At 39.9% G+C, this 24,049-nt stretch overlaps 1 protein-coding gene across 2 annotated transcripts in view; it reads left to right on the forward strand.

The window, feature by feature from the left end:
* The first annotated feature begins 1,981 nt into the window (after positions 1 to 1,981).
* Positions 1,982 to 24,049, forward strand: part of adprs (ADP-ribosylserine hydrolase) — a 112,113-nt gene continuing 90,045 nt past the window's right edge. For both annotated transcript variants that reach the window (XM_048557855.2, XM_048557856.2), the window contains exons 1-2: positions 1,982 to 2,305; positions 16,919 to 16,957. The gene's annotated coding sequence lies outside the window, so the exon portion shown is untranslated. The remainder of the gene's footprint in view (positions 2,306 to 16,918; positions 16,958 to 24,049) is intronic.

Genomic DNA, 24,049 nt, shown 5'->3' on the forward strand with positions numbered 1-24,049 from the left:
ATGCCACATCATTGACCTATGTTGATGTTCAGCCATTTTAGGAGCCCATTGGTGTGACATTCAAAAAAAGTGCTACATGGCAGCTGGCAATAGGCAGTTCAGTTTGGCAGAAGAACCTGGTTACAGTCAAGCAGCTTGTTTCAAACCTGAGCGCGACAATTATGGTCAAAATGGATTGAAGGTAGAGTATGCGCTGGAATTTCCTATGCTACAATGTTGCACTTGAAGTATCCAATCATAAACTCTCCTTGCACTCCCCCACAACCTCCACCAGCTGCACTGCTAGAACCTTGCAGAAATAACACGTTGTGTTAGTTGGAGCACTTACTCGTCTAGCTACACTGATATTCAGTCTATTCCCATAGTGCTGCAGACTTAATACTGAATGTTACAGAATTGGGATAGCAAATTGAAATTTCCCTTCCCTGCATCATCAGGTGTAACCCTTATCAGTTTATTATTGGGCTTGGTTTAATTCTCAAATCTAGAATTTTGATCCTTTTCTTCATCACTGTAAAACATTGCCAGACACTCCTTGCTGATTTCTGCAGTCTAGGCCTGTGAGCTGACCATTAGCAGTAATTGATACAGTCCTCATTGCTAATACAGTCATCTGTGTCATTGCTGCTTCCTGCTGATCAGCACTTTTCATCCCAGAGCCCTATTTCTATCCAATAGAGCTCCATTTATTTTCTATCTGATGATATCCTTTACTGCCTGTTCGCTCACATTGGCCACATCAAAAATACATATCTATGTGCATATGCGTTTTATTATTTTCTTCTGACTTGGATGCAAATGATCAGAGTTCTCTCAGCATGTAAATCTCCTCCAAACTGCAGCAGCAAAGTGTTATTGAGTTATTTATAGGGAATTTATTGCAAATGGGACAGTCTTGAATGTTTCTCTGAGGAGAACTGCACCAGACTGTTGTAAAACCCTGTCACTGCCACTTTTCTTGAGAGACCGAGAACGGCAATATCTAGAATCCATTGTGTACAGTTTACTGAATATTACAGTCACACAGAGAACCAGCAGCAAGGATAGTAGATTCTGAAAATAATGAATTTACAAATGAGTCAGCAGATCACTTGCAAAGGGATGTTTTTCCATAGCTTTTTTTAAAAATTCAGTTTAGAAACCATGTTAATATCGTTGCAGAACTCCAACATATTATTTCTAGGCTATCGTTGAAAACCACAACGAGATACTAAAGAATTATTACCTGCAGCACTTTCAGTAATGGCTGAAACGTAATAGACGCAGCCTCAGCACGTAATCCATTACTTATTCAGGGTCCTGGGACCATTAACTGTCATCCCAATATAACCGGCCCTTGCTTAAGCAGTTGAGGAGGGGAGATAAATAGGCTAAGTGCCACACAGGAGGAAGAACTTGCCTGGACTTTGCGACTGCTTGTGAAGGTTATTGTCATAATTTGCACCAATGTGACAGTATTGTTTGCTAATTGAGAGAAGAGAAAATTCATTATCATATAGCTGTTCAGGTCAGGTTTTTTTTCCCTTGCTGCTAGTGAGTTGGTATTGATCTGGGAAGGGGTGGGGGGAGGGAAAGCTGATCCAGCTTTTGCATTCTATGAATGAGCAGCAGTAGAATGTAATGATAAGAAAAGGAGAGCTGCCTTGACTGTATCCTGAGATTCTGTCTCACACTATCCCGTGTCTCCGTGGCCTATAACATCAGCATATTCATCACTGCTGTCAGGATTAGTGGACTGTTTGCTGCCTTCAGCCTTAATTGGGGGAATACCGCATTTTGCAAGGAAAGGGAAGAAAAGAGAGGATATTTTCAAGTCAGCGAAAGAATGATGAAGGTGCTCCATAAGGACAGTTGGGAAAGGGAAGAGGTAACGTGCAAGCAAAAAGACTGACAGTGTCTGAGCAGGCGGTGGTTGGTCAGCTGTCTCCAGCTAATGACAGGTGCTGATTCGGGTTCATTGGGTGCACTTCCATGAATGGGAGAGGGGGAGTTGCTGCAAGGCCCCTCCCAAGCCAACAGGATGCAGAAAATAGAAGGATCATTCTGCCCCTCTGCCTCGTTCTCTCTCTCTCTCTCTCTCTCTCTTTCGTCCCTTGCTACCTGATGACGCAGCACAAATCGACTGGCAGCGCACAACAGGATGGGTGACTTTAAAAATGGCTTCATGAGGTCACCCTCTGAAACTTCTGCTGCAAGCCTCCAGCTGAAGACAGAATCGAACTGGCCTGTTTCTCACAGACAGGGCAATTGAGTGCCATTGCCATGTTAGAAATATATCTAATAGAAACAGTGAGGAACTACAAAGGTAACATTTGACATATTGTAGCAATGTTTTCTTCAACTTGATCTTATTGCTCATTTGAATTAGTTTCGCTTGTAACAAATGATTTGGGGTGGTGGAGAGGGATGGGGTCGGGGGATTGGTCATTAACTGTTTCAAGCATTTTTTGTTAAGTGTAGAGAATGCTGCAATGAGATCAGGCAAGAGTCTTGTGTACTAACACGCTTCCTAATGAAAGGAATGTTTTGATGCCAATTCTGACCTTGCAGGAATTCCCCCACTCATAATCAAAATGTTTTGAGGGTGGGGCTGATGAAAAGGAGCCATTTTTCATTTTATAAAAATGTGAAATTTTTGGGATCTGTTTATTTCCTCATTTCTTGTCTTGTTTTGGAATGTGGAGGGTGCAGTTTTCACTAAACAGCTGCATTTAGCCGCTGTTCAATGTTCCTTGGAATGAGGAGCCAGTTTAGTCCCTTTAACAATTTTTTTTAGTTTGGTCTAAATGTGCAGCTGTTTTGAATTAAACCAGACAGTCTGACTGATGCAAATTTTCTTCCCTGAAGTACAAACTTTCATTTTCCAGATATTAGTTTAATAGCAGCTTTTGAGTCATGCCACATGTATTATACAGACTAGAGTCTGGATAAATGATTATTACTGTATTAGGAAATGAAAACAGTTCCAATTTATTATGTCCTTTTAAGAGGCTTTGCAGTCAGCAGGAGCTTGTAAAATATCCTGCCATTTCCACGCAGTTTGTCATATGTATGATTTTTCAATTTGTACAAGACCGTAACTGGCCACAGGACTAGGTTACAGACTGAGTTAGAACACTGTTCTCTCTCCTCTGGGATCTGGGTTTGAGTCCAGGCCAGACAGTGCAGAATAAGGACTTTTCTCCAACAGAGGGGAGAGGTGCAAGTAAAAGGCGTTAGGAATCGCAGTATGATAGAACTCTGTCCTTTCACCTTTGTAAATGCAGGCTAGACATGGGGACTGTCTCCATTAAATCAGTTGTCATTGTTTGCTGTTCAGGGATTTAGATTACAATAAAAGTTGAGGGACAGCCTGAACCCAGCTATCAATTAATTTCTGCCTTCCACAACAGTTTTTGAGTCTACCTTTAATCTTCATCTTCAAAGAGGCATGCAAAACCACAACCTTATAATTGTCCTTAACTATTATAGCACAATCTTGATTATGAAACAGAATTTGAACATTATTAGATGGTTATTAATTATGTGCTCATGGAAATTCCACCGTGTAGAATTTTTTTCATGCTTTTGTCTGCAAAAGTTGCTTCTGTGTTTCGCAAAAACTGTTCCTCTTTCATCCATTTTCGTTGGCGAATTCCTTAGATGCCACACAAAATTGATTGGTCATTAGGAGGTGATCATTAGGAAGTGCTGTTCTGCAGGGCAGGGCAGAGATGGGCTATTCCACCATACCATATGCAGACCATTTGTGAACTAACAGTCAAAACTTGCAATCAGGTTTTTGCATGATTTTTAACAATGACAACCTATCTTGCCAAGTTATCTACATCCAGAGCTATGAGGCAAGTATGGTGCAATTTAAAGCTGCAAATATATAAATGAAAATTTGACATTCAGTTGTGTTTGATCATTGCACTTAAGTTTGCATGTGGATTGTGTGTTTTAATCTTACATTTTCTCAATACATCTGTAGTGCAAGTGTTCCTGCTGGTTTGACTGCAGATCTGACACGAGAGAATCTAGTTAAGGAGCCAGTTGCTACTTTTAACTGTGTTTTGACGCAGACAACTACATCTTGCTAACCTCCCACAAATTCACCTAATGTCAATTTTTATCTTAGTTTTATTTTCGCAACTTAATTTGTGTCTTTGAAAGGTGTGTGGATATCATTCTGTATTTTGTTCCAAATTTCCTAGTTTCCTCACGAGTGGCTGCAGTTTGGAAAAAGATGAAACAGTTTTCAATTGTTGCATTGGGAGTTATGTTGTTTTCCTGTCAAACCTTGTTCCTCTCCACAAGCTGAAACATCAAGGAATTCCTTCTGGTATCCTGATACGTCTGTAACTGTGTTCCATTAAAACAAATTTTAATTTTTGTTTTGTTTGATAGCATGCCTTCACCATTCCACAACATCTTGCTCTTCAATAGCAGTGACTAGTGGCAATAAGGGAAATGTTGAACTATTACTGCACGACTTGTCAGGGAAATAAGATTCACTTGGCAACATTTTCATACCATAGCCTTGAGGATTTACAAAGTAGCACATCTGTAGCTTATCAGAAGAATTATTTATCCTTGGATGTGACAGTTGGAACAATTTTAAGATGAATCTTTAAAATTGGAAAAACCTGCTGTAGGAATTTAATAAGTTAATTTTATACAAAGTTCATTTTTCTCTTATGGGCTAACTTTTGGGCTTGATTCTTTGCCAAATTTACAGAATGACTGTCACTCAAGTTTTGTTTATTTGAGAAGTCGTTGTTAACTTGCTGTTCCGTATCCTCTGTGTTGCGGTTGGACACACGTTGCCTAATTCTTTTCACAGGTCTTTAAAAATAAAAACTGGTTGCATTCTTGACACGGTTTCATCTATTTATGAAATGGTTCTGGAACATTTCATGTCCAAGACACAAATCAAGAAATCTCCAAACCTTGGTGTTTGACTCTGCCCAGAGTTACGTACTTCTTCATATGCCCATATGAACTTCCAGGCTATGGAATGTAAAGAAGTATGTATTTGTGGTGTGGAACATCTTCAAACATAAAGAGACCGAGCTCAATAAAAGGACAGAACTCACACTCCCCTAATCCCAATGAAAGGCCTCGTTGCATTCTTGTCGGGTAGTGGTAGGATATTATAGAAGGAACTTACTCATTCTTCAAAATACACTGACAAATGCTTTTACCCCTAAAAAGCAGGCAGCTAAGGTGAATGGCTCCATTAGTGAAAATGGGAAACAATAAAAATAAAGGCTTATTATTTTTAAGAGCACGCAATTCCACAAGTGATAGAAATCATGGCACCTGAGGCAGATTCATAAAGTAAAATACTGTATACCCAGCTGGGGCCTGGAATCTGTCTCCATTCCTAAGGCAACAAAAGTTTAATTGTTATTATCATTGATTGATTTTTACATTCCCCATCCATTTTCTTTTTGTTTCCTCTCCTCATTGACTTGGTGGGATTTACCAGTTCTTGGTGAAGACCAGCAAGCAGACTGCTAGCACTCAGTCTTTAACTAGTATGGTAAAAGTGGCCACCAATAGCCATACAAAAAATTTCGGTTTGCTATTGAACTTGACTCTAGGGAATGAATCCTTCCTGATTTCTGCACATGCTTTTTGAGCAGCTGGGAAAGGTTTGACTGATGAATTGGCAGTACGCAGTCATATATTGTTTTAAAGTCTCTTCTGAGCTCTAGAGGATTCTGACTCTGCCACCACCATCACCACCAACTGTCATGGATCTCTCTCCTTTCTCTTACAGCAATACTAGGCTTGCAACTGACGAGCTGAAATGAAACCATTCAATTTTAAGCCAGTTGTGGCTCAGTTACAGCACGCTTGGCTCTGAGTCACATGGTTATGTTGATTCAGGTTCCACTTCAGCACCCGGGTGAGGAAATCTGGGGTGACACTACACTGCAGTATTGAGGGAATGCTGCACTGTTAGTGGTGCCATCCTTCAGATGAAACGTGAAAGTAAGGCCCTTTCTTCCCTTGCAGGTGGATCTAAAAGCGTCCCATTGCACTATTTCAAAGAAGAGGAGGGCAGTTTTATTTCCACATCCTGACCAATATTTAGCCCTCAATCAACATTATAAGAGCAACTTATTTGGTCTTTATCACAATGCTGTTTGTGGAAATTTGCATTGTGCAAATTAACCGTCATGTTTCCTTCATCAGAACAGTGAGTGCACCTCAGAATGTGAGCAGAAATTATGTTGGATTGTCTGGAGGTGATGAAAGACACCACTTGAATGCGAGTCTTTCTTCCTTTCCTTTCCAGTTCTTCGTCCTCTAGGCCATGGCAGAAGGCCCCGTGTTCACATCTGCGCCTGATTCAGAGAGCAGACAGTGTGGCTGAAGGTGTCATACTCGAAGCATATCTATTCTTTTACCATTATCCAATTTGTATTATATATTTTGGGAAAAAACAACCTCGCTCTTTCGCTCTTCACATACCATGCCCCCAAGAGGCAAGTACCTTCTAGGGGTTGGCCCATGGTTATGCTTGTCAGACTGCAGTGATTTTCCATTGAATTCCGCAGGATGCCTGACCAGGGACTCTCCCACTATTACTGCCTGAGTTCAGTCCTCTTAGAAGGAATCACACACTGATAACCCGTTATGAAGGGGAAAGATTAGAAGGTTTAAAAAAAATGAGCTTGGCATGCAGAAAGATTCCAGCATTTAAAACAATGAAGGGGGTCACATGGCTGGAGATGTCAGTAACTTCTGTGAGGATACTTGGCAGTGATAGATTTTCCTATCTGATGGTTTTGAACAACAGGCGAAGGTAAGGCACAGCTTAAGCAATCAACTCATCCTGTGTCTCTCAAATCCGCTGTGATTTTGGTCAAGCCACATTTGCTAGTTGCCACACTAGGACACAGTGATTTTAGGCAGCAACAGCTGTAAGTTTTTATTATCCTATATTGTCGTGTGATTACTCAAAGCAGGTGCCAGATGCTAAACTGCAGATCCTGTTTCTTGCAGAGATCGGTTAAAAGCTGTCAGCCGCTCACTGCTGTCAGAAATAGTACAGCTACTGTTCTGTTAAAGCAATTTATTTCAAATCTCTAAAGATTTAGCTAATATCCAATGAACAGTTTCAGACTCTGGTGACATTGCATATTACCGTCCCATTGTGGTGAAGAAAGTTTATCTACCATTATAAAATAATTGCCAAAGTCACACTTGTGCTGTTTTCCAATTATGAAATATCAAAGGTATTTAGTTAAATTGGATTTTGAACAATTTGAGTATAAACATCTGACAATTATTAATGTACAATTGCTGCAGTTTTAGTGCAAACATGGATCACTTCTTTCACCCAGGAGTTTGTAACTCCAGTTTTTAAGTATGAAGGTTAATTTTGCCACTCTCAGTTTAGGACTCAAAACCTGCAATACCAGCATTTCTTCCTGCAACAAAGAAGTGTTAAATACTGATGATGAGCTGCTGGGCCAAATAGGAAAGAAAGAGATGAATCAGACAGTCAGGCAGTGAATATCAACAGTTTCTTAAATAGCCTGGAGCTGACAGTCGTTAATCAATCCCAAATTTAGATATTTCTGTTTAGACATGTTATAACACATGTTGGAGCAAGTGGGATACAAACCCAGAACTTCTGGCCTATCAGTAGGAATGCTACCATTATATCACAAGAGCCCTCCAATTGCAATTTTAACTCGGTCTATTCAGTAAGCAGTGAAGGGCATAAGGCCAGATTCTTACAGATCATTGTTGACTTGTACCTAAGCCTAATGTTCCTCCCTTTGCTGATTACCCATTGATACAGTTGCCTCAAAAGTTCATTGATGGCAACAAAAATAATTCTGTTTCGGATTGATTGTTCCTTCGGATTTCTGAGGAAGGATACAGTATATTGCAAAATCTGAGCATTTTGTTATATCACCTTCTTATTGGGGCGATATTAATAAAAATAGTTCAATGCTAACTGCCTACAGTTGAACATTTGTTAATCTTACTCAATGCATTATGCAGTAGAAAGATGATGATAACCCTGAGATGGAACATTCTTTTATAGTGCATTTGTAAAACTAAGGAGTGAAGGGCATTATGACATATTTTTGGAACACCAAAAGTTGTTTTTCAGAAAGTTTGAGCAATTACAAAGATTGCTTCATGAGTATTGTTTTCAGGCTCACAGTGCATCAACACAATATTTGATTATTAAAAATGGCATGAAAGACATTTGGGGCTGATAGCGGATTTCAATCCCGACACAGAGGATTGGAATAATTATGACCAAAGGTTACAATTTGGGTGGAAACAAATAAATTAGAAGATGAGGACAAGTAAGTGTTTTCATCACCAGGCCAGATGTTTTTGATACAGCTTTAAATAAATGTAGTCCGCAGGACTCCAGTACTTTGGACTATACTGAAATTAATGAAATTCTTGACTTAGACTGACAGTGATCTTACCATCCATGGAGGTGGTGAGAAGGACAACTAATTGGGAAAGTCAACCCCAGAGAAATACTCTTCCCCTATTGCCACCTCCGTAATGAAATGCTGGGTCAAGGAATGATTTTCTCAAACTATCAGTTAAGGCCCTTAAGTGTTAATTACCCATCGACTTAAGGGCCTCACTCGCCACCAACCCAATAACTTGCCTTCCTAGCAGAAGACAAAATGATGGTATACAGCAGTAAATCTCAGTCCAAGAATGAGACTGTACTGAAAGTTGCATTAAGAAAGCAGTTGTCAAATGAGAATTTTGCAGGGATAACATATGAAAAGTCAAACTCACTTGACATTGTGGCATGGCCCAAACTTAGAAGGCAATCTTGGAGACATGTTTGTTGGATCTTAAAAAATAATAAACTTCAAGCCAACCTGATGAGCAAAGACGATGAACTAATGTGGATGGAACCCTATGATAAAACCACAGCCACTGCTGCAAATTGCAAGGGATTTCTTTGTGAAGGCCTACAATGGAGTTTACCAAGATCCAAGCTGTGGTAGCCAAGTTTAAGTCAAAGGTTTAGTGGCTACCATTGCTATGGTAGTGGCCAACTGCTAAAAGACCCGATTTCTGGTCAAAGTGCTCTGCCTGTGTGAAAGTTGGTCATATTCTGACAGCATGAAGGGGAGGAAGAAAGAGTAATGTTCAAAGTTATGTTAAAGCTCTGCATTGCAACCATTTAGTGGTGATCGACCTAATTGGTGGGGAGGTGACGGCCTAGTGGTATTATCACTGGGCTGTTAAACCTGATCCCCAGATAATGTTCTGGGGACCTGAGTTTAAATCCCACCATGGCAGATGGTGGAATTTGAATCTAATAATTTTCAAAAGTCTACAATTAAGAGTCTAACGATGACCATGAATCCAATGCCAACTTTCGGAAAAACCTATCTGGTTCACTAATGTCCTTCAGGAAAGGAAACTGCTACCCTTACCTGGGCTGGTCTACATGTGACTTCAGACCCACAGCAATTAGGGATAGATAGTAAATGCTGGCCTGGCTAGTGAACCCCTCATCCCATGAATGAATTTTAAAAAAACAATTCTTGGAAGCCCTTGGATGTGCATATGATCAACGTAGAAACGGAAGTAGATGTTATTGAGCACAAAGATCAAGAGTTATGCTCAGTCAGAGAGCAAGAAACCATTTTGTGTAAGTTCAGAGTAAAAGGAATGAAGATATAATTCCAGCACCCACAGTAAATCCAGATGTCTGAGATTTACAACTTACTTTCTTCATGATGACAGCTGCAACTGTTTCTATTATCACAGGGAGGGAGAGTCCAAGAAATCTCTAAGTCACATTCCCTTATGTAAAGCTGATGTGAAACTGTCTGATGATTCCAGTAACAGCCTTTGTGTGTTGGATGAAGTTATATTTGAGTGGACTATGATGATGTAGCCTATTACTTGCCGCTGGCAGTAGTAGCAAGGAAGAAAGCCACCTTCATGTGAAGGAATTAGTTGGAGACAATTCTGTTAAACTGGGTTGAGGTATTTACATCAGTGATCAGTAAAAATCAGAAGCAGCAAAAAGGTACGAAATGAACTTTAAGCAATGAGGACCAAAAGGTAAAATTAGCCCTCAGTGTGATGTTAAACATTGGAAGTTGGAAGATCATGAAAATGCAGATTGCCTGTCAAGATTTCCCATAAAGAGAGGTTTGCTTTTAGCCACAGGGTTACCTGAGAATTACATTACACACAAATAACATATTAATGTGTGCCTGACAATCATAGGCTCATAGAGCCATGAAATTTTACAGTAAAGAAGGAGGCCATTTGACCACCATGTTGGTCCCAGCTCTCAAAAGATCTACCCAGCTAGTCCCATTCTCTCGCCCTATCTCCATCACCCTCTAATTCAAATTAACAACTTTCAGCTAACTTTCAAATATATATCCAACTCTCCTTTGAAACCTCCTATTCAGTCATATTCATAATCCTAGCATCTGCCTTAGTAAAGAAGTTTCTCCTCATCTCACTCCTAGCTTTTGTGCTGATAATCCTGAAATTGTGAGCCCTAGTTACTGAAATACCAACTAGTGGAAAGAGAATATCCTTCTTTACCATAAAAACTGTTCATAATTTTGAACACCTCAGTATGGTTACCTCTTAATTTTCTCTGCTCCAAGGAGAACAAGCCCAATTTCTCTAATCTTTCCTTATACCTCAAATCCCTCATCCCAGGTATCATTTGAGTAAATCTCCTTTATACTCTCTCCAAGGCATTACCATCCTTCCTTAAATAAGGTGCCCAGAACTGAACATCATACTTCAAATGTGGTCTTACTAATGATTTGTAGTAATGTAGCATCACTTGCTGTTTCTACTCTATGCCACCATTTATAAACCGAAGGATCCTATAAATCTTCTTCACAACTTAATCAACTTTCTCAACCACCTTCAGAGAATCATGCACTTGAACTCAGAGGCCCCTTGCTCCTGTACTCTCCTCAAAGTTGTACCATTGAGCCCGTATTGTCTCTCCATGTTTTTTTGACCAAAATGCATTATTTCTTGTTTCTCTGCATTGAAATTCATATGCTAGGCATCTGGCCAACTTGTCAATGTCCACCTGAAGACATTCAGCATCATCCTCACAGTTCAGTACTCTCCCTAGCTTTGAATCATCTGCAAGTTTAGAGAGTTTGCTCTCAACACCCATTTCCAAATTGTTTAGATAAAGCAGAAAAAAACAAGGAATTCAACACATATCCCTGGAGAACACCACTTGCAATTCGTCTCAAATCTGAGAAATGCTCGTCTATAACTACCCTCTGTTTCCCATCTTTTAGTCTACTTCTAAACAATTTATCAAGGATCCATTAATCCCTAACACTTCTAATTTGTTAACGAACCTGCCATGTGGCATCATATCAAATCCTTTCTGAAAGTCCAAATATGCAACATCCACAGCAGTATGCTCATCCACTGTCTGTGTCACCTTGTTAAAGAGCTCAATTAAATTTATCAGACATGACCTGCTTTGACAAAACCATGTTGAGTATTTAGTATTAGTTTTTTTTCTCTAAATGTATATATACCTCATTCCTTGTTATTGTCTCCATACGTTTTCCTACTGTTGATATCAGCTGACAGGCTTATCCTTTGCTCCTTTCTTAAACAATTTGCAATCCTCCAGTCCCCTGGGACTAACCTTGTGTTCAGAGACGCCTGGAAAATTTCTGTCAATGTCTCTGCAATTTGCTCCCATTCCCTCTAAGTAATCTAGTACGCATCCTATCCAGGCCTGATGGTTTCTCTATCTAGAACGCTGCCAGCATTTTTAACATCTTTTCTCATTAATATCATTATTCTGCTCAGTTGCTCAACAGCTACTTTTTCAATTGGGCTGGTGTCACCATCACCTAATTTGGTATTGACAGAAGCAAACTGTTCATTTAGTACTTCTGCAATTTCCTTTGGTTCAGTGAGCAGGTTACCCTGCTTGTTTGTTATGGATCCGACTCTATTCTTTATTCATTTTTTGCTATTAATATGTTTGAAAAATATTTTACAATTTGTTTAAGTGCAGCATGCCATCATTTTCTCATGCATCCTCTTAGCTTTCTTTATTCCAGCCTTAGCCTCTCTCCTGCAAAGGAGCTACTCTTCCAGATTCCTATTGCTGTAATTATTCTGGTATACATCACATGCCTCCTTTTTCTTTCTTATTTTCTCATCAGTATCCTTATTCGTCCAGGGTACTCTAGCTTTGTGTACCCTATACTTACTTCTCATGGGTATGCAGCTAGTATGCATCCTATTCGTTGCTTTTGAAATTCTCCTATTTTTCATCCACCAAAATATGTTCCCAATAAATATGCGTCAATTCCACTTTTAGACCCCTAAAATCTGCCATTTTCCTGTCTGGGATCGTAATCATTGACTGATTATTATCCTTTTCCAACCTAACATTGGCTCTTATTATGTTATGCTCACTATTTCCCAAATGTCCCCCCCTCTGATGTTCTCCACTTGGCCTGCATCATTTCCAAAGATGTGAAGACTAGGTGGGTGGGTAAATTGCCCGTAGTGTTTAAAGATGTGTAGATTAGGTGGGTTAAAGATGGATGGGTCTGGGTGAGATGCTCTGAGGGTCGGTGTTGAGTTGTTGGGCCGAAGGGTCTGTTTCCACACTGTAGGGATTCTACGACTCTATCATTTCATAGGACCAGATCCACCACAGCTCCCTGTCTGGTAAAACTGTTCTAGAAAATTCTTCTGTGCACATTGAAAGAATTTCTCCCTTCTACCTTTTCCCTGTTTACCCAAGGGTAATTGAAATAACCAACCATCACCTACTTTGTTTTAAAGATTGCCAATAATCTGCCTACAAATGTTCTCTTCTACTTCCTTCCCAACATTTGGAGGTCTGTAATAAACACCCAACAAGATCACTGCTCCCTTCCTGTTTCTCAGCTCCAACCATATAGATTCTAATTTAGTAACTGCATCTAGTTCAAGGGCAATGATACCAACTTTGGTCAAGATTGCTACATCTCCTTGCTTTTTACTCACCCTTTCTCTTCTAAAAGCCTTAACACTGGGATGTTAAGCCTCCAAACCTGTTCTGGCTTGAGTTACATTTGAGAACTTGGCGTAGGAACTTGCATGTGGATCTCAGTGATGAGATTCTCAGTGAAATGCTCAATTGGGCAATCAAAAGCTACTCAATAGAGTGTGATGATGAGAAATTTCAGTCATATTTCACGTGTAGTGAGTGAAGGACTATCCTCTATGGGTTTAAGAGTCATTATTCCAACAAGGTTCAGTGAGAGATTGATAGAGGAACTTTATCAAGAGTACATTGGGATATTCCACACGAAAGCAGTAGATTGATGCTACTTTTTGCATCTAAAGGTAAGTAGAGATATTGAGGAGTTTGTGGAAAGTTGTGAAGTATGTTTCAAAATAAAAAAAATTTAACCAAGACTCCTTTTATTCCAAGCACAAGCAGTAGAAAACCATGAAAACACAGTAATTTCTTTGAAATGCAGATAGAAGAGTGATTTGTTTTTGTCAATATCTGTAGCAAGTGGGTAAACATTAGATGGTATCTTCACCAGGAAGCTGAAGAGTTTGCTGGAAAGAAACCCATTGTCTATGAAGTTGAGAATGGCCATCCAATCTTCTAGCAATTAGACTGTTGATTGATTGCCAGTGAGCTTTTTACTGGGATGAAGATTGTCTGGCCATGGCAGAGATGTGGCTGCTGCTAGTGTGACAGCCATAACTCACTGCTGGGACAAGGTTTAGTTTTCTTTAGGCTGATGCGATATCAAAATAAGAGAAAAGCAAAGCAAAGATGAATCACGCCTCATGATGTATTAAACCTAAAGAGTTCAATACTGGTCAGAAGGTCACAACGAAAAGGCATTGGTGTGATGAGAAATTTATGATTGAGGTTGTTGTAAAGATACTAGGTGCATTCATACATCTAGTGAAGATTAGAGAAAGATTCTATCAGTGTCATGCCAATTACTTGCTTGAAAGAAGAAACCTATCAAAAGGAGAGCGCAAGAAGTCTCAAACAATCCAAAGTCCTTCTACAGCCTAAGGTGAAAGTCAAAAAGAAACGAAGTTTGCCAGTAGCACAGAATCCATCAATAAACAAAGTGCATCAGGGACTTTGACAAAGACAATCAATCAATGTCATGGACCTAACCTTTTCGGTGGGGTTGGTGGTTACACCAATATTCTGTGATATCATCAATATTCTGCCTTGACAATCAGAAATGTTGAAAGAACAAAGTAAAGCTAATGGCTATGAAAGAAGATCCCCAGACAGAAAGAGAAAGAAGCCAAATAGCTTAAATGAAGTTAGGAACAGAGAAACAAAACAATTATCCCTTTCATTACTCCTTGTCATATTACGATATTTATGTGAAAATTAGTTTAGGAAACTTTCTGTTTTTATATTCAAGGTACTCTAGCAATATGTGTCATGCTTGTGATTGCAGTGTGCAAACAATATCCAACTCAAACTGCTGGATTTCAGGTACTGTTAATGCTGATTTTGTCATTCATAATTCTGGGACATTATGTGCTACTGCCATTCAGCATTTTAATGTGTAGTAATTTTTTTAATAAACTAGGGAAGAAGTGCAAGAAATTGCAAGACCTGAGCATTTTGTTAAGTTGAACTCTCTACTGTCCTCTTTGCTGGGGTAATGTAATTTCAATTATGGCTGCTTGCAGTTGAATGCAGGGCGAGCCTTTCCCCTAGTGAGCATAGAGTTGCCACCATGAACAATTAACTTCATTTCTTTCCACATATGCTTCCAGGCCCATGGAGTGTTTCAAGCAGTTTTGTTTTTTTCCAGCATCTGCTGTATTTTGCTTTTATAAAAATCTATCTGTCTCCAAGTTAAAAATTCTTCTTGATGTTGAATCTATAACTTTTTTTTACCTTACTCATGAGAAAATATTTCATAGTTTCATTCTTTAATTAATTTTCTGTAATGTGAATTGTAGGGCACCCTTATTTCTACATTTCCTCTCAGAGGAATATCTGCTTTATCAAATCCCTCTCACAAATATCTTGATTAGATCACACTTTGACCCTCAAGTTCGAGGGAATGCAAGCCAAGGTTATAAAGCCTGTCACCATAATGTGACACTGTAAATCCCGTCACACTTCTGGAAAATTTTCTTCCAAGGCCAAAATATCCTTCCTGTGGTGTGGTCCCCAAAACTTAATGTAATATTCCAGATGGAGTTTAATCTGGTTCAATATAGCACTTTCTACCCTCTGTATTTTAGCTTCCTTGTGCTAAAGGTCATTAACCTTTCTGATTAATAATGCTAATCTATATGTCTTTGATCCAAAATGAATGCCATTGTATTTCCCCACATATGATTCCAATGAGAACTCCCTTACACTGACATGGAACCTTTTTGAATTTGCATATCATCTGGTGAATCACTCGAATGTGATTGCAATTTGAACTGGCTGGTCCGATTGAGATGTTTATTGCAGCTTCCTACCAAGTAAAGATAATAGGGAAGAGAAACAGGGCCAAATTTTGTTATTATCTTTGCAAAGCAAGAGTTTTCTGTGGGATTTCATTACTAAAGCTCAGACAACTGCTGCTACATATTTGTTTTCCATCCCTGATGGCAAGACTTCATGAGATGCCTCCAGCAACTGAACCCACCATCTAAATGTGGTTCACAGAAAGCTTTTAGAATGCTTGAATTTTCACTGCATCCTCTAATTCCTGCTCGTCACAGGTGGGAAGCCAGCTGTCAGAGATGTAAATGTATTGTGGGTGTCAAAATGGCTTGGGTTTCACTTCTACAGCATGACAATCTAGCCACTCAAAACCCAGCTGTTTCAGAGCATTCAAGCTGGACTGGCAGATTTTTTACATTCGAAACTGGTAACATTTTAATGGGTTAAAAATCATGACTTAGAGATTTGTAGTCAAGTTTGAAAATTAACCAGGGCTTTAGATCTCAGAGTTAGAGAAATGTTTGCTACAACTTGAAGACAAACTTTTATGATAGGGTATTGAAGCAACCCCACACAGACCGGTATCCTGTCACCAAGTCATGCTTTATTTACACATGCATAGTACCTGACACTGGTCCAGCTCCCTCAGAGCCAGCTCTCAGAGTAAACAGGACATCTGATACTCCTGTTTATACCTGTCAGCCAGGGTTCCCTTTCTAGACCAGATTAACAGCCCAAATCAGGGATTCCATGAGGTTCACCTAGCTGACACTATTAAATTCACTACAGCCCTCCCCCTCTGAGTCTGGGGATGTAGGTTTGTTCTATTCCTTGTAGGATCTCCTGGGGTGAATTCGCTCTCGGTGCGATTCCTCTGACTCAGCCTCAGATACAGGAGGCGTACACCAGACCATTGCCCACCTCCTGTGCCTGCAGCATCTCAGAAAAAAATTTATCCTCTTCTCATGTAGTAAGGGTTCAAAGCTGCGACATCTGCCATGTCTCTCTCAGACTCCGAGGTTTCTTCGATACTAGATGGAGGGGGAGAACCAATATGTTCTGACAGCCTGCTTCTTCCCCCATTCTACAGCCAGTAATTCATGTCTAAACAGCTTTATATCTGTTTCAAGAAAGATGTAAAATAAATGTTGTTACCAGTCCAGTTTAGTACACCTTCTCTTCACTAAGAGAGTCTCCTGACTCCAAGTAGGCTGGTCATGGCCAGTGTACTGTGCCTATGTAAATAAAAAATGACTTGGTGTGCAGTTATTTCACTATGTAAGCTTATACGAAACATTGATGACATTACAGAAGAAACCATACAACTCTGAAATATGTACGACCTGAAGCTTGAGTTTTGGAACCAAAGCTTTGGAGACTCTATGTTAGTATGCTTTGAGTAAATGTTTAGATGGGTAGGTTTTCTGAAACTTTAATCTGTGTTTTATTATTTGTTCACAGATTGCCTTTTCTGTCAGGATAGAGCTAGTTGACAACAAGGTAAGTATATGTCAACAAGTTAATGATAAAATGTATAACCAGTTAACACCTTCATGTGTAACTGTTAGGGCACTAGTGGTTGCTGCATGATCCAGGTATGTTACCCTGGCAGTGATACAGGAATCTATACTGTCTACAACCAATATCAGGATGTAGATAGGGCAGCTGAAGGACTGTATCAAAGTTCAGATTTCTCAGTCTTTGCGCTTCCCCTCTTTTTGGCATTTCAGCATGCATGTAGGGTGTTACTTTAAACATGAATTGTACTTTGCTTCTACATTAATGTGAAATTTAATGCCCAACAAAGTAGAAAGGCTAATGCAGTGTTTTTGAAGAAGGGTCCCAACCCGAATCCTGCTCCTCTGATGCTGCCTGAACTGCTGTGTTCCTCCAGCTACATACTGTGTTATCTCTGATTCCAGCATTGGCAGTTCTAATGCAGTGTTAAGTTGTTTCATTTAAAATTATAGCCGCAAACTCTTACACCTGAGATTAAAATACTTGAAGAAACTATTGTGAACAGAACTAGAACACTTAGGTAGTGCGGTGGGTAAGATTTATGCTTTCTTCATAAATCAATATTTTCAAAGTTGCATTTTATGCTATTTTTTCTGGATGCCCATTCAAACTAAAGTCAAGAAAATGGAGCAAGACAAAAGGCATTGAGCCCATGACAATTGCGTTAAGTTTTAATAAAGCTCATGTTTCAAAAAGGCAGGACAGGTTGTGAGTTGTCAGCAAAGAGACAGGAAATATTTTGTATTGTTCAAGACCTCCAAGCAAGGACAAAAAGACTAAAAGTGCAAAAGCTAGTTGCACCCTTGCAGCAGTTTGAAGGTAAATCCCTACAATTACACCCTTTAATCACACCTCGTAAGTCTTTTATATTTGTGATCCTCCTTTTTCTTTTACAAGTATGTTATTTACGTGTAAAAAGCCAAGAATAGCAGCGATAAGCTGCCATTGCTGGTCTAATATAGTGTACTAATGAATGCATTTTCTCTAGCATTTTTCCATTTATAGATAAAGCCCATCGAATTATGGAAATAAATGCTGGCCTTGCAAACAGTACCCATTGATTTGATAAGAGGGCTGTTTAGCTCAATTGGTTGGTCAACCACTTGCAATGCAAGTAGTACTAACACATGAACTCAATTCCCAACACACTGAGATTATGGTAAAGGCCTGTGTCCTTGGGACAGTGTCAAGGGAACTTAGTTTTCTTTCAGTTTTAGAAGAGTAGAGGGAATTTTACTTTCAGTTCACTCTAAGTCCAAAAAGTAGAGAGAGCTTGACACTGTATCTAACCCCATGCTGTCCCTGTCCTGGGACTGTTTGATGGGGATGTTGTCAAGAGGTCTTTACTTTCCAGTTACATTTAGTTTAAGGAGTGAAAGGAGCTTTATGCTGTAACTAATCCTATACTGACCCTGTCTAGGAATGTTTGATGGGGACAGTGCAGAGAGATCTTTACTTTCAGTTGAAAAAAGTAGAGAGGCATTTATATTCCATTTATTTTTATTTTAAAAGATTGAAGGGTTGTCCTTCTCAACCTTTCCACTTGCCTGAATTGTGGTGACCCTCAGGTTAAACCATTATCAGTTGTCTCTCCCATGAGTAGATAGCCTGATAGTCTGGTAAGACTATGGTGGTGTACATTTGAAGTTTGATAGCAATTCTAAGTATGTCCTTGGTTGACTTTTCTTTCCCCAGCTCAGAGAACTAAATATAAATTTAGGACATCAATTGCTCCCATTGTCAAGATTAAAGGAGTCGAGATTGAGGCCTGAATTTTGCCATGGTAGGTGTCAATGCCTCCGTTACAGGGTGAAAAATGAGTCCCGTGCCTTAACATGCTGGCAGAGGGACCATGTGGGAAATTTCACCACAGTTAACCTAAATTTCTGGTCAGCACTGAAAATGCTGCTGAAGGCCTATTCTGAGCACTGGTGGCTCTGAAGCTTCAACAGTGCCACCAAAGGGGTCTTGTTGATTTTGAAAACTGCACAAGACATTGAGCTCTCAGAGAGGAAGGTTTGAAAGTTATTTTTATTGATATTATTGTGCAATTAATGGAGTCCATTAAAGGACACTTGACTATTACAGTTTGACATATTCTCTGTGCTATTCCATTTCTGATTTGTGATGTGGCACTATGACTTAAACCGGACTTGTGGCACATCCACATCGTGTTATAGCGTGTTTAGAGGCCCTTGAGACTATTATGCAATTGATGATTTTGATGTCATACAAAATGCTTTTTCATGTTTTACGCCTTCATTACCTTTCTGAAAATACAACAGGCTCTACCTTACGTCCACCTCTCTTAATCCCTCTTCTTGTTTTACTTGTCACGCTGCTTGCCCCGCACCCAGTCCTGCATGAGCAGAAATTTCCTTCAAAAATGAGAAGCTGCCAGGAGCCCTAGTTGCTTTTGTTTTGGAAGGCCCAACCAGGGACTTAACTGGGCAGGGGCAGGCTATCCCAGGTAAACTTTCCCAACACCATCCTCTCATCTGATTAATTGTCTTCATCGCCACCCTTTTCCACCAAATCCACCTTGCCATCAAAATCACTTGGGAGGGCATTAAATTCTGTGCATAGCTTTTTGTCTGTACCCACAAACTCTGTTCCTCAACCACCAAATCAATCCCTCTTGTTTATCATTGTCAGAACCTGAGCTCTTGTCACTGAGATAAACTTATGGTCATAATTCCACTCCACCATCCAGGCTACAAACTTTCAACTCCATAACATCACACATCTCAACCTCTGCCTCAGCTAATCTAATACTGAAATCCTCATGCCTTCTTTTATTATCTTTAGAATTCATTATTTCAATGCTGTCTGAACCGATGTACTATTTTTCATCCTCCATCAACTTGACCTCATCCAAAACTTTGGCAATATCCTGACTCACTCTAAGTCTAGTCACCCACCACCTCATTACTCGCTGACACTTGTTGGTTACTGGTGTGGCAATGTTTCAATTTTTTTAACATATTTTCACCTGAGTTTTTAAATTCTTCCATGGCCTCATTCTTCTCCAACTCTCTAACCCGTTCCAGGGCAACAACTTTACACCCAATCAATTGCAAGCATCTGCACATCCCCAATTTAGTTTGTTCTTCCTGCTTCTTAACACTTACCTATTTAACCCAGTTTTGGGCCACCTGTCCCAATATTTCCATGTGTGGCTCACTTTCAAATGTTATTTGTTAATGCTTCTGTGAAGTGCCTTGGGACATTTCGCTTCTATTTAAAGATAGAAGATACATGCAAACATTTTTTGAAAGTGAATAGTCTGGCATTTTGTTCTAAGTTCAACTCATTGAGATTCACACTAATTTTACTAATGTTTATTATTTAGCTTCTCTTTGTCACTTGTTCCCCTTTATGCCTCCTTTAATATGTAACAATGATCTAGGAAAGTATACTTTTAGATAATCTGTGGCAATGAGAGTTGTGCATATTTTAACACCACAATGATAAGATTGTTCAATATTTCATTAGTGATGGTCTGTCAGCAAGTTGTTGTGTTCCTTCTGCCATTGACTATTTTCAACCAGAAAAAATTGCTTTGTGTGCAGTAGAATTTATCATGAGACAATAAAAACTGCAGATGTTGGAATCCAAGATAGATAAACGAGAGGCTGGAAGAACACAGCAAGCCAGCAGCATCTGGAGGAAAGGAGAAGTCAACGTTACCTTTCTTCAGGACTGGATGTGGCAGTAGGAAGACCTATAAATAAAGAGAGAGGAAGGGCTAAAAGATAGCAGAATGATGATGACAGGTGGATGCCGGTAGGAGATACAAAATGATTGGTCAATGGGAGGGATGAATCCAAGTGGTGGCTGGAAGGGAGAGTCGGTAGGTGAAATGGAAGGGGAAGAAGTGAGGCTGTCAAGGGAGCTGGGGGATGGGTGGAAAGGTTATTTGAAATTGGAGAGCTTAAGTTGAGTCCTCTGGGCTGTAGGGTGCCCAGGCGGAAGATAAGGTGATGTTCCTCAAATTCATGGACTGATTTACAGCAACACTGGATGAAGCTGAGGATAAACATGTCAGAGGGGGAGTTGGGGGACTAGTGGTGGTGACCAAGTTGAAATGGGTGGTGACCAGGACCTTAGGTTGGCTGTTTCGGCCCAGGTGGAGAAGCTCAGTGACTTGGTCACCTAGTCTAGGTTTGGTCTCTCCGACGTAGAGACGACCACATCGGCAGCACTGGGGATGCAGTAGACTGCGTTGTAGGAGATGCAGGTGAAACTGTCTCGCCGGAACGGACTGTTTAGGGCCCTGGATAGGTGAGGGAGGTGGTGTGGGGACAGGTGTTGTATCTTTTATGGTTGCAGGGAAAGGTACCAGGGAGGGGTTGGAGTGGTTGGCGGGGCATGTGGTGCAAACTGAGGAGTGGTGATGGGAATGGTCGTTGTGGAAAGCAGAAAGGGGTGGGAAGTGGAATGTTTTCTGGGTGGTGGAATCCAACTGGAGTTGGCAGCAGTGTTTGAACATGGTATGTTGGACACAGAGGCTGGTGGGGTGGTAGGTGAGGACAAGGGGGATCCTATCTTTATTATTTTTGGAGTTGGGTGGGTTTAGAGCTGAGGAGCAGGGAATGGTGGAAATGCGATGGTGGGCTGTCTGGATGACGGCGGGGAGAAAAGGTTGAAGTAAGTGGACATCTGGGATGCTAGGGAGTGGAACGTCTCCTTGTCAGAGCAGATAAGAGAGAGAGAGACAGAGGAATTAGGAAAATGGGATGGAGTTTTTGCAGCTTACAGGGTGGGAGGAAGTATAGTCCAGGTAGCTATGGGAGTCTGTGGGTTTAATGTAAATGTTGGTCTGTAAATTGTCACCGGAAATGGAAATAGAGAGGTCAGGAAAGAGGAGGGAGGTGTCTGCGATAGACAGAGTGAATTTGAGGGCAGGGTGGAAGTTGTTAGCGAAGTCAACTGCTCCAGTTCAGCCTGGGTGCAGGATGCAGCCATCAATGTAATGGCGGAAGAGCTGGGGGACAGTACCGGTGTACGCACTGAAGAGGGATTGTCCCACGTAACCGACAAACAGGCAGGCAATAGCTGGAACCCACAACCACTCCGAGTTTGAAGGAAATGGAAAGAATTGAAGGAAAAGTTATTGCGGGTGAGGACTAATTTGACAAGGCGGAGGAGGGTATTTGGTGGGGAGTGGGGAACTGGAAGGGTTTGTTAGAGAATTTGTCATGTTGCTGATTAACGTCTAATTATTATCCATTCTCTTGATAAGAGGGAATCGACTGAAACACACAATTTGCTTTGAAATAAATGGCACGTTTTGAGAGGGAAAATTACAATTTGCTGATACCTACCCAGAGCGAGACAAAAATAAAATCATAATACATAAAATCAGGACAGTATCCAAATGGACGTGTAGAAAGTTAATTTTTCAGTTCATTTCATTAAGCATTTTAGTACTTGGCACTGTTTATATGAATCAACTTGTTTTCTAGGCTATGTTTTTTTCTGTGAAAAATATAAATTAAAGGTACATCGGGTGCAATCATTGCAAATGTATCACTAAACATACAGAAAAACACTTTGATTTTAACATGTTTCCCCTTTGCTTATTGTGTTTCTTGTTGATAATAGTTGTGTGAAATATAATAATTTTTGTTTTCAGATTTGTCTCAAAAAAGTCAGAGAATTAACTTTTTTAAAGATTGTTCTAAAGATTATTTTTGATGCAAGTTCCAGACTGCTTAGTTTTCCATTGAATCTAGGGATTGGAGAAAGGCATAGTTATAAAAGTTGGACACTTGCTGTGAGCTGACTTCTGTTATCTTGTTGCATCTCTTTAGCTGTTAGTGATAGTTCTGGGAAACCATTTTGAGTCAAGATGGACTTCTCAGGCAAAGATATCCAAGGAAAAGTACGGTTTGCAGCATTTTAGACAAGTAACATGACATTGCTTTTAACAGTTTAATTTTTTTTATTTTGTTCATGTTTATTAAAGCAAAGTTAATTGAAAAAAAATGTTCTCATTCAGTTGTCAAACCAACATAGCAGCTGTAAATTGTTTTAAATAATATTGAATATTTTCATTAGTAGTCTTTTCACTTTATGCCATTGGCTTACTGGTTATTCTAGTTTGTTTGCTTCCATGAGTTCTTACGTTATTTTAGTGAGAGATTGACCTATCTGATTTTCTCAATGGATATTGTCCATTACTATTTCCCAGTTATGTTTTTCACAGTTTCAGGAAAATAAAACCAGACTGGAAATTTTATTTTTGGTACAATATTAATTGTGTGACATCCCCCCCCCGCCAAACTTTAATAATGAATTCTTGGCCCAAAGCCCAAAAGTCCAATAGACTATTAGACCAGCTGAGCCTGGGGAGATCATTGCTTGTTTAACAGCCCCCGTTCTCTACTTTTTGCTATCAATTGTACACTATTTAGTTACACCAGGTAAAGAAATTTCATGTGCTTTCAGGAATTGCTGCTGAGATTTTAAAAATGATTGACATCGCTTTCTACTTGCTACTAGCAAATAACAATGCATGAATGCGTTTTAAAGGTTCTTTTTAGCAACATAGCCCATTGTAAATACAAAGTTCACTGCTTCAAAACAGTGTATATGGCATAAGCTTACCTTGACCTGGGGGGCAAGGGGTGATATGATGGGGCTTGGGGAGTGTGTGAATACTGAGGTGTAATGGGCTGAGAGCATTATATTTATTGTTATAATTGAGGCAAAGTCAGATAGCACTGAGGTGGGCCTTTTGAACAGACCATCTCAGTTCCTTCCTACTCCCGTGAGTTGCCTCCTGCTCCCCTGAGCTGACTTTGCATTGTTTCCCAATGGTCTGGCCCAATTGCAGCCTCTAGAGTCAATTTCTGCTGAAAGAAGTGTGCGCATCCAGTAATTTTCCTGACTCTGGAAATCTATCTTGGGGATGGAAATCCGGACCTCCAATTCAGTTCTCTACTTCACCTGGTCTTGAAACAATTAACAGTCTGTGTCTCTTTTCTCTTGGTAAAATTGAAGGCTGTGGGGCTTACTAAATAAAGATATTGCTGATTCTGAAAGGTTATAATGAAGTGAATACAGAGA

This window comes from Stegostoma tigrinum, chromosome 24, assembly GCF_030684315.1.
Source record: "Stegostoma tigrinum isolate sSteTig4 chromosome 24, sSteTig4.hap1, whole genome shotgun sequence".
Taxonomy (NCBI): domain Eukaryota; kingdom Metazoa; phylum Chordata; class Chondrichthyes; order Orectolobiformes; family Stegostomatidae; genus Stegostoma; species Stegostoma tigrinum.